Source organism: Puma concolor, chromosome D2 (assembly GCF_028749965.1).
Source record: "Puma concolor isolate L17-30 chromosome D2, mPumCon1.1.hap2, whole genome shotgun sequence".
NCBI lineage: Eukaryota > Metazoa > Chordata > Mammalia > Carnivora > Felidae > Puma > Puma concolor.
In genome coordinates this window covers 45,803,106-45,811,465 of record NC_141677.1, presented here as the reverse complement: position 1 = coordinate 45,811,465, position 8,360 = coordinate 45,803,106, and the positions used below count along the sequence as shown (strand labels likewise).

The 8,360-nt window shown below is 40.9% G+C and overlaps 1 pseudogene; it reads left to right on the top strand.

Annotated features, from left to right (window-relative positions):
- The first annotated feature begins 697 nt into the window (after window positions 1-697).
- On the top strand, window positions 698-1,051 carry LOC112854584 (large ribosomal subunit protein eL34 pseudogene; annotated as a pseudogene).
- The last annotated feature ends 7,309 nt before the right edge of the window (window positions 1,052-8,360 follow it).

The following is an 8,360-nucleotide window of genomic DNA, read 5'->3' as shown; positions in this document are numbered from 1 at the left end:
CAATTAGAGGGGGCCTGGGTAGCTCAGTTGGATAAGGGGCTGACTCTTGATTTTGGCTCAGGTCATGATCTACAGTTCATGGGGTTGAGCCCTGCACTATTCTCCTACTGAGTGTAGAGTCGGCTTGGGATTCTCTTTCTCTCTCAAAATAAGTAAATAAACATTAAAAAGAAGAAGAAGAAGAGGCAATTAGGACATAGACACATGCAAAGACCTCATGAAGACAAAGGGGAGAAGACGGTCCCTCTACAGGCCAAAGGAGGAGGCCTCAGGATGGAACTAAGACTGCCAAAACTCTCTCTTCCCTTCCATTCCTGCTTACAATAAATTAGTTCATTATTTCCTGAGTATATCATTTTCTTGAAGTATCGTGTAATATGCAGTCAACACCAACCAACACAAGCTACTAACATATTTTTTTTAGACCCTTCTGGAGCTACAAGCTACAAGCTTATCAGGTCACAAGCTTACTAGGTTCATTATCTACCTTCCGAGTAATTGCAGGTGATGGTTTTGTCAACTGTATCAATATGAAACAGCTTCCAAAGTCAGCTTTCTTGCTTCATGAGTTGAGCCCTAAGTCAAAGCCACAAGAGTCAGGTTTTTGTTGAGGCACGCTTCATCTCCCAGCATCAGTTTCTGGGTCGATCATAGTATGCTAACTCTCTTCTGGGGGCAGCATCCATAGGCATTCAGAATGGTGGCGCATTTGACACATCATCGTAGGCTGTCCTACAATACAACCTCTAACAAAACTAGCCTGTCCTAAACCCCTGGTAATAGAGCCATTTGCCTTTATACCAGGTAGGTTGGGAAAGCACCAAAATCTACGTGTGGCACGCACCCAGGTTGACTTGGAGGAGTTTGTGTTGTGAGGTCTACAGTTCTTATGAACTTATGAGGTGGCCTAGAACTAAAAACACATGTCGTCAGGGCCTAGGGTGACTCCTTGTGTGCTGAGTGTGTTTGTGACAGGATCAAGTGTGCTTTCCTTATTGAGGATGTTGTGAAAGTGTTGAAGGCACAAGCTCAGAGACAGAAAGCTAAGTAAAAAAATGAAGCTTTGTTGAGTAATGAAAAAAAAGGCAACAAAAACAAAAGTACGCTAGATTATGTCAAAATCTTTTTTTAAATTTCTTTAATGTTTTATTCATTTTTGTTCATTCAAAACATTTGAATAAATGTTTTTATTCATTTTATTCATTGGTGGCGTGCACGAGAGAGAGACAGAGAGAGAGAGAGAGAGAGAGAGTGCCTGACTTTCTTTCTGAGAGGGGCAGAGAGAGAGGGAGACAGAGGATCCAAAGTGGGCTTCATGCTGACAGCAGAGAGCCCAGATGCAGGGCTCGAACTCACAAACCAGAGATCATGACCTGAGTTGAAGTCAAACATTTAACCAACTGAGCCAGCCAGGTGCCCCGATTATGTCAAAATCTTAATGATATAAGATAACAAAAGTTTATTTCTTGTTCATGTTGTGTATCTATTGCTAGTTGCCAGATCCCTTTCACTTGACTTTTTCGCTCTAGGATCTAGGCTGATGGGACCGTCACGATCTTGAACATTGCCAGACTCACAAGCAGAGGAATTGTTCTGAAAGGTGACAAATTGGCGACCAGACGCTTTGGTCCTGAGTGGCACATGTCATCTGATCATAACTGATTGGCCAGAACTAGTCATGTGTTCCCCACTAAAGCACAAGGGGGTAAGAAGTGCAAACAGGCAGGTGCCCTGAAGGTAGAGAGTAGGAAATATTTGGTCAACAGCATCATCCAACTGCATATAAACTGTATAATCAAATGTACTTTAGGTCTGGTGAATAGAGGCCCAACTTTACTAGAGTTGCAGCCCCTGGTAAGCCTATTTGCAGACTTAAGAGGCCCCTGACGAACTTCAACAGCACAAGTGCATACTATGCACCTTCTTCCTAGTCTTTCACCAAAAACCTGTGGTGATTTTGCCAGGTAACTATGCCAGGTAGAGAGGATTCCCCCCAAACTTTCAGTTACAATTGACCCTCACTCTGAGATAGAACTGATTCCTTGATACTCAGACCACCAACTTGGTCCACTAATCATGGCCTTAATAGCACCAGGTGACAATTGAAGACTTGACCAGTGTCAACGGCAGGTCCTATGAGGCAGCAGACATCAGGGTCATTTCCCCACAGCCTGACTGCCATGGAGCTGCTCCAGGATTTAAAGAGTGTTTATTGTAATAGGAAACTCCAAGTAGAAACCACTGTAGTATCCCTCCAGGCTAAGGAGGTAATGAAAAAGGAAATTGACTCCCTGACTCCTAATGTTTGAGGTCGTTAGAGTTGGGTTTGCCTTGTCTCCTGCACTTGAGCAGTTGTTCCCATGTATCATGAAGGATGTATAAAACTAGGGGAAGAGAATCAGTGAGAAGCCAGCAGAACCTCAGATAAAAGGGGAGCAGAGCCAGTGGTACCTGAGGATGGTCAACGACCGGAGACCAAATCCAGAGCATATTCCAGAAAACTCTTTGTGTGGAAAAAGTGGGAAAACTAATCAAGAGCAATAGAAAGAGGAGTGACTGGGGCACCTGGGTGGCTCAGTTAGTTGAGCGTCTGACTTCGGCTCAGGTCACGATCTCGCGGTTTGTGAGTTGGAGCCCCGCGTCAGGCTCTGTGCTGACAGCTCAGAGCCTGGAGCCTGCTTCAGATTCTGTGTCTCGGTCTCTCTCTGTCCCTCCCCCACTCATGCTCTGTCTGTCAAATAAATAAACATTAAAAAATTTAAAAAAAAGAAAGAAAGAGGAGTGACTTCACAAAGTTAAAAAATAAAATAAAATAAAATATTTAAAAAAATAAAATAAAATGTGGAAGGACAAGGGGAGTCAGAGTCTTCTCAGGAAATGAGTCTCCTTCTGTAACTGAAAAACCACCTTATATAACCCAGTGCATGACAACCCCTTACCAAAATATCTCAATTTTCCCAACTTTTATTCATCATGAATATGTAAAACTTTTGAGACATAGAAGAAATAGTTATGTCTGTGTTCATCTAGTTTATTAATTTAACTACTCGTATTTGAAACCATGTATTTTACAAAGTAATATTTCCATCTATAAGTGTTTGGGTTTTTTAATTCCACATTTTGTGAAACAACCCCGGTGTTTTTATGTCCCTTATAGCCTCTTGTTGAGTCACCCAACGGGTTTCTTGAAAAACTCATTTCTCGAGAACAAGCAAAAGCCTTGAGAATTCCAATTCCCTACTTGCCATCAAAAGCGTCTCAAGGAAATAAGTTTTCATATGGTACATTTATCATAGGTGGAAATGGGGACCTGCTTGACCCCTCTGTGGAGGTGTGAGGCTGGTGTAACACCCAGGGAACCTTCAAAGCACTGTCTACTAAAGGGTGAGAAAAACAAATGTCCCTGGGACTTGTGACATGGTCACAACAGATTAGGTTATGGACAAAGGATCCATATTGGTTGCTTAGGTTAAAAATAAGGAGGAGATTTGGGGGGAGGAGCCAAGATGGCAGAACAGCATGGATGTTTTTTGTGTGTCTCGCGTCCATGAAATACAGCCAGACCAACACTAAACCATCCTACACACCTAGAAAAATGATTGGAGGATTAACACAACAATCTGCACAACCTGAACCACAGAATTCAGCAGGTACATGGCACGGAGAGGTGAACTTGGGGAGAGAGAAGCTGCCGGTGGGCAGGAAGCCACTTTTGCAGGCGGAGAGAGGACTGGGGGAAGGGGGTAGAATACGGGGAAAAGCACCCCTCCCGAAAAGCAGCTGGAGAGAAAGTGGAAAATTGGAAACAGCCACAGGGACTAAACTGAAAAGGGAGAAAGGAGAAGGTTTAAATTCCATTAAGACTGTAAACAAGGGGAGCGCAAAGGATGCAACTCCACAGCTCAATACCTGGCAGTGCTCTGGTGGGAAGGGTGGGGTCCGGAACAGAGTGGGGTCCGGGAGGTTCTCAGGCCACACAGGGAAAAGCGGTTCCACTGCTGGAAGGACATTTGGTATGGACTGTTGAAGCCACCTAGTCCCAGCAGACCCCCGAAAATGGCCACATTCGCTGGAGCTGAACAAGGTCGTTAAGAGTGAAGCCTGGTGCCAGATGTGTGTTGTGATTTCCCATAATCCCTGAAACACTGCTGCTACACTGTCTTGCGAACTTTTTCTGGGATGGGCTGACACCTGGCCGCAGTCTCCGGGCACCGGCAACAGCAGGGTCCAGCGGGCGTTCCTGGGTGCAGCTGACATTCGGCCATTGCTCATTCAGCCATTGCTCATTTGGCCATTGTTCGGTGAGACCCTCCCTCAGAGGGGTGGAACGGGTCAAAGCCGCAGTCCTTCGGAAGTAAGGGGCTGGGCAAAACAGCCACATCTGAGACAAAACTCGGGAGAGAGGTATCTGCCTGGGGCCTGGTCACGGAGACTGGAAAGGCGGGGAGTGGACGAGAGTTGAAAACGGAGGACCGGTGCATGATTGCCGATCTGGAAGAACAGACTGGGTGGCTGGATGACTCCATTTTCACCACTCCTGCGCATGCACATACGCACCTACAAGCGCTGCAACAATTCACCCCAGTAGGCTAGCAGCACCATCTAGTGGAGAGCAGAGCCGTTACACTGAGCCCCGCCCAACTGGGCCAAATTCGCTCCTCAAGAGCTCCTGTCTCACCGCCGGCTTAATTTATGGACTATAAAGAGCTATGTAGACTGACTTCTAGGGGAAAACAAAGCAATTTCAGTCCTACTTCAATCTGTTAGCAGGTTCATCTATTCAATTTTCTTTCTTTCTTTTTTCTTTTTTCTTTTTCTCTTTTACAATTCTTTTCTTTTTCTTGAATAAAGAGAAAAAATTCATTTTAATTTTCAATTTTTATTAAGAATACCTTTCTTTAATTGTTATTACTATGTTTTTTTACTTTTATGTAAATTTTTTCAAATTCTATTTTACTTCCATCAATTTATTTTAGTCTATGACAATGTATTCACTCTTCCAAATTTTCAAACAATTTCTTTTTTTCCCCTTTTTTATCTTTTTTCTCTTTTTCATTTCTTTTTTCTTAAATACAGAAAAATGAAAAAATTCATATTTATTTTTAATTTTTATTAAAAATATTTTTATTTAAGTTTTTTCTACTATATTCTTTACTTCTGTGTATATTTTTTCAAATTCTATTTTACCCCATCATCTCACTTTAGTCTACTTCAGTGTATTCATTTTTTCAAATTCTCAAACGATTTCCTTCCCTCCCCTTTTTTTTCTCTAATCTGTCAAAGCACTTTCTTTTTTTTTTTTTTTATGTTTATTTTTGAGACAGAGAAAGACAGAGCATGAACGGGGGAGGGGCAGAGAGAGAGGAAGACACAGAATCGGAAGTGGGCTCCAGGCTCTGAGCCATCAGCCCAGAGCCCGACGCAGGGCTCAAACTCACGGACCGCGAGATCGTGACCTGAGCCGAAGTCGGACGCTCAACCGACTGAGCCACCCAGGCGCCCCTGTCAAACCACTTTCAACACCCAGACCAAAACACACCTAGGACCTAGCATCATTTGATTTGTGTGTGTGTGTTTAATTTTTAATTTTAATATTTTTTAATTTTAATTTTTTTAATTTCAATTTTTCTACCTCGTTAATTCCTTTTCTCCCTTCAAAATGACAAAACGAAGGAATTCACCCCAAAAGAAAGAGCACAAAGAAACGACAGCCAGGATTTAACCAACACAGATACAAGCAAGATGTCTGAACCAGAATTTAGAATCACGATAATAAGAATACTAGCTGGAGTAGAAAATAGATTAGAAGCCCTTTCTGCGGAGATAAAAGAAGTAAAAAATAGCCAGAATGAAATTAAAAATGCTATAACTGAGCTGTAATCACGGATGGATGCAGCGGCAGCAAGGATGGACGAGGCAGAACAGAGAATCAGAGATATCAAGGACAAACTTATAGAGGACAATGAAGCAGAAAAAAAGAGGGAGATTAAGGCCAAAAAGCACGATTTAAGAATTAGAAAAATCAGTGACTCATTAAAAAGGAACAACATCAGAATCATAGGGGTCCCATAAAAGGAAGAGAGAGAAATAGGGGTAGAAGGGTTATGTGAGCAAATCATAGCGGAAAACTTTCCTAACCTAGGGAAAGACACACGTCAAAATCCAGGAAGCACAGAGGACCCCCATTAGATTCAACAAAAACCGACCATCAACAAAGCATATCATAGTCAAATTCACAAAATACTGAGTCAAGGAGAGAATCATGAAAACAGCAAGGGAAAAAAAGTCCCTAACATACAAGGGAAGACAGATCAAGTTTGCAGCAGACCTATCCACAGAAACTTGGCAGGCCAGAAAAGAGTGGCAGGATATATTCAATGTGCTGAATCAGAAAAATATGCAGCCAAGAATTCTTTATCCAGCAAGGCTGTCATTCAAAATAGAAGGAGAGATAAAAAGTTTCCCAGACATACAAAAATTAAAGGAGTTTGTGACCACTAAACCAGCCCTGCAAGAAATTTTAAGGGGGACTTTCTGAGGGGAGAAAAGATGGAAAAAAAATATATCTATATCTATATCTATATCTATCTATCTATCTATATATCCAAAGAAACAAAAGATTAGAAAGGACCAGAGAACACTACCAGAAACTCCAACTCTATAAGAAACATAATGACAATAAATTCATATCTTTCAGTACTCACTCTAAATGTCAATGGACTCAATGCTCCAATCAAAAGACATAGGGTAACAGAATGGATAAGAAAATAAGATCCACCTATATGGTGTTTACAAGAGACCCACTTTAGACCTAAAGACACCTTCAGATTGAAAATAAGGGGATGGAGAACCATCTATCATGCTAATAGTCAACAAAAGAAAGCCAGAGTAGCCATACTTATATCAGACAATCTAGACTTTAAAATAAAGACTGTATCAAGAGATGCAGAAAGGCATTATATCATAATCAAGGGGTCTATCCACCAAGAAGACCTAACAAGTGTAAACATTTATGTGCCAAATGTGAGAGCACCCAAATGTATAAATCAATTAATCATAAACATAGAGAAACTCATTGATAGTAATACCACAATAATAGGAGACTTCAACACCCCACTCACAGCAATGAACAGATCATCTAATAAAAAAATCAACAAGGAAACAATGGCTTTGAATGACACACTGGACCTGATGGACTTAACAGATGTATTCAGAACATTTCATCCTAAAGCAGCAGAATATACATTCTTCTTCAGTGCATATGGAATGTTCTCCAGAATAGACCATATACTGGGACACAAATCAGCCCTAAGTAAGTACAAAAAGATCAAGATCATACCATGCATATTTTCAGACCACAACGGTATGGAACTCGAAATGAACCACAAGAAAAAAAATGGAAAGGTAATAAATACTTGGAGACTGAAGAACACCCTACTAAAGAATGAATGGGCTAACCAAGCAGTTAAAGAGGAAATTAAAAAGTATATGGAAGTCAATGAAAATGATAACACCACAACCCAAAACCTCTGTGACGCAGCAAAGGCGGTCATAAGAGGAAAGTATATAGCAATCCAGGCCTTCCTAAAGAAGGAAGAAAGATCTCAGATACACAATCTAACCTTATGCCTTAAGGAGCTGGAAAAAGAACAGCAAATAAAACCCAAAAAAAAAAAAAAAAAAACAACCAGTTGAACAGATCAATGAAACCAGAAGCTGGTTCTTTGAAAGAATTAATAAAATTGATAAACCACTAGCCAGTTTGATCAAAAAGAAAAAGGAAAGGACCCAAATAAATAAAATTAAGAATGAAAGAGGAGAGATCACAACCAACACAACAGAAATAAAAACAATAAGAGAATATTATGAGCAATTATATGCCAATAAAATGGGTAATCTGGAAGAAATGGACAAATTCCTAGAAACATATACACTACCAAAACTGAAACAGGAAGAAATAGAAAATTTGAACAGACCCATAACCAGTAAGGAAATCGACTTAGTAATAAAAAATCTGCCAAAAAACAAGAGTCCAGGGCCAGATGGCTTTCCAGGGGAATTCTGCCAAACATTTAAGGAAGAGTTAACACCTATTCTCGTGAAACTGTTCCAAAAAATAGAAACAGAAGGAAAACTTCCAAACTCTTTCTATGAAGCCAGCATTACCTTGATTCCAAAACCAGAGACCACACTAAAAAAGGAGAACTATAGACCAATTTCCCTGATGAACATGGATGCAGAAATCCTCAATAAGATATTAGCCAACCGGATCCAACAATACATTAAAAAAATTATTCACCATGACCAAGCGGGATGTATACCTGGGATGCAGGGCTGGTTCAATATCCGCAAAACAATTA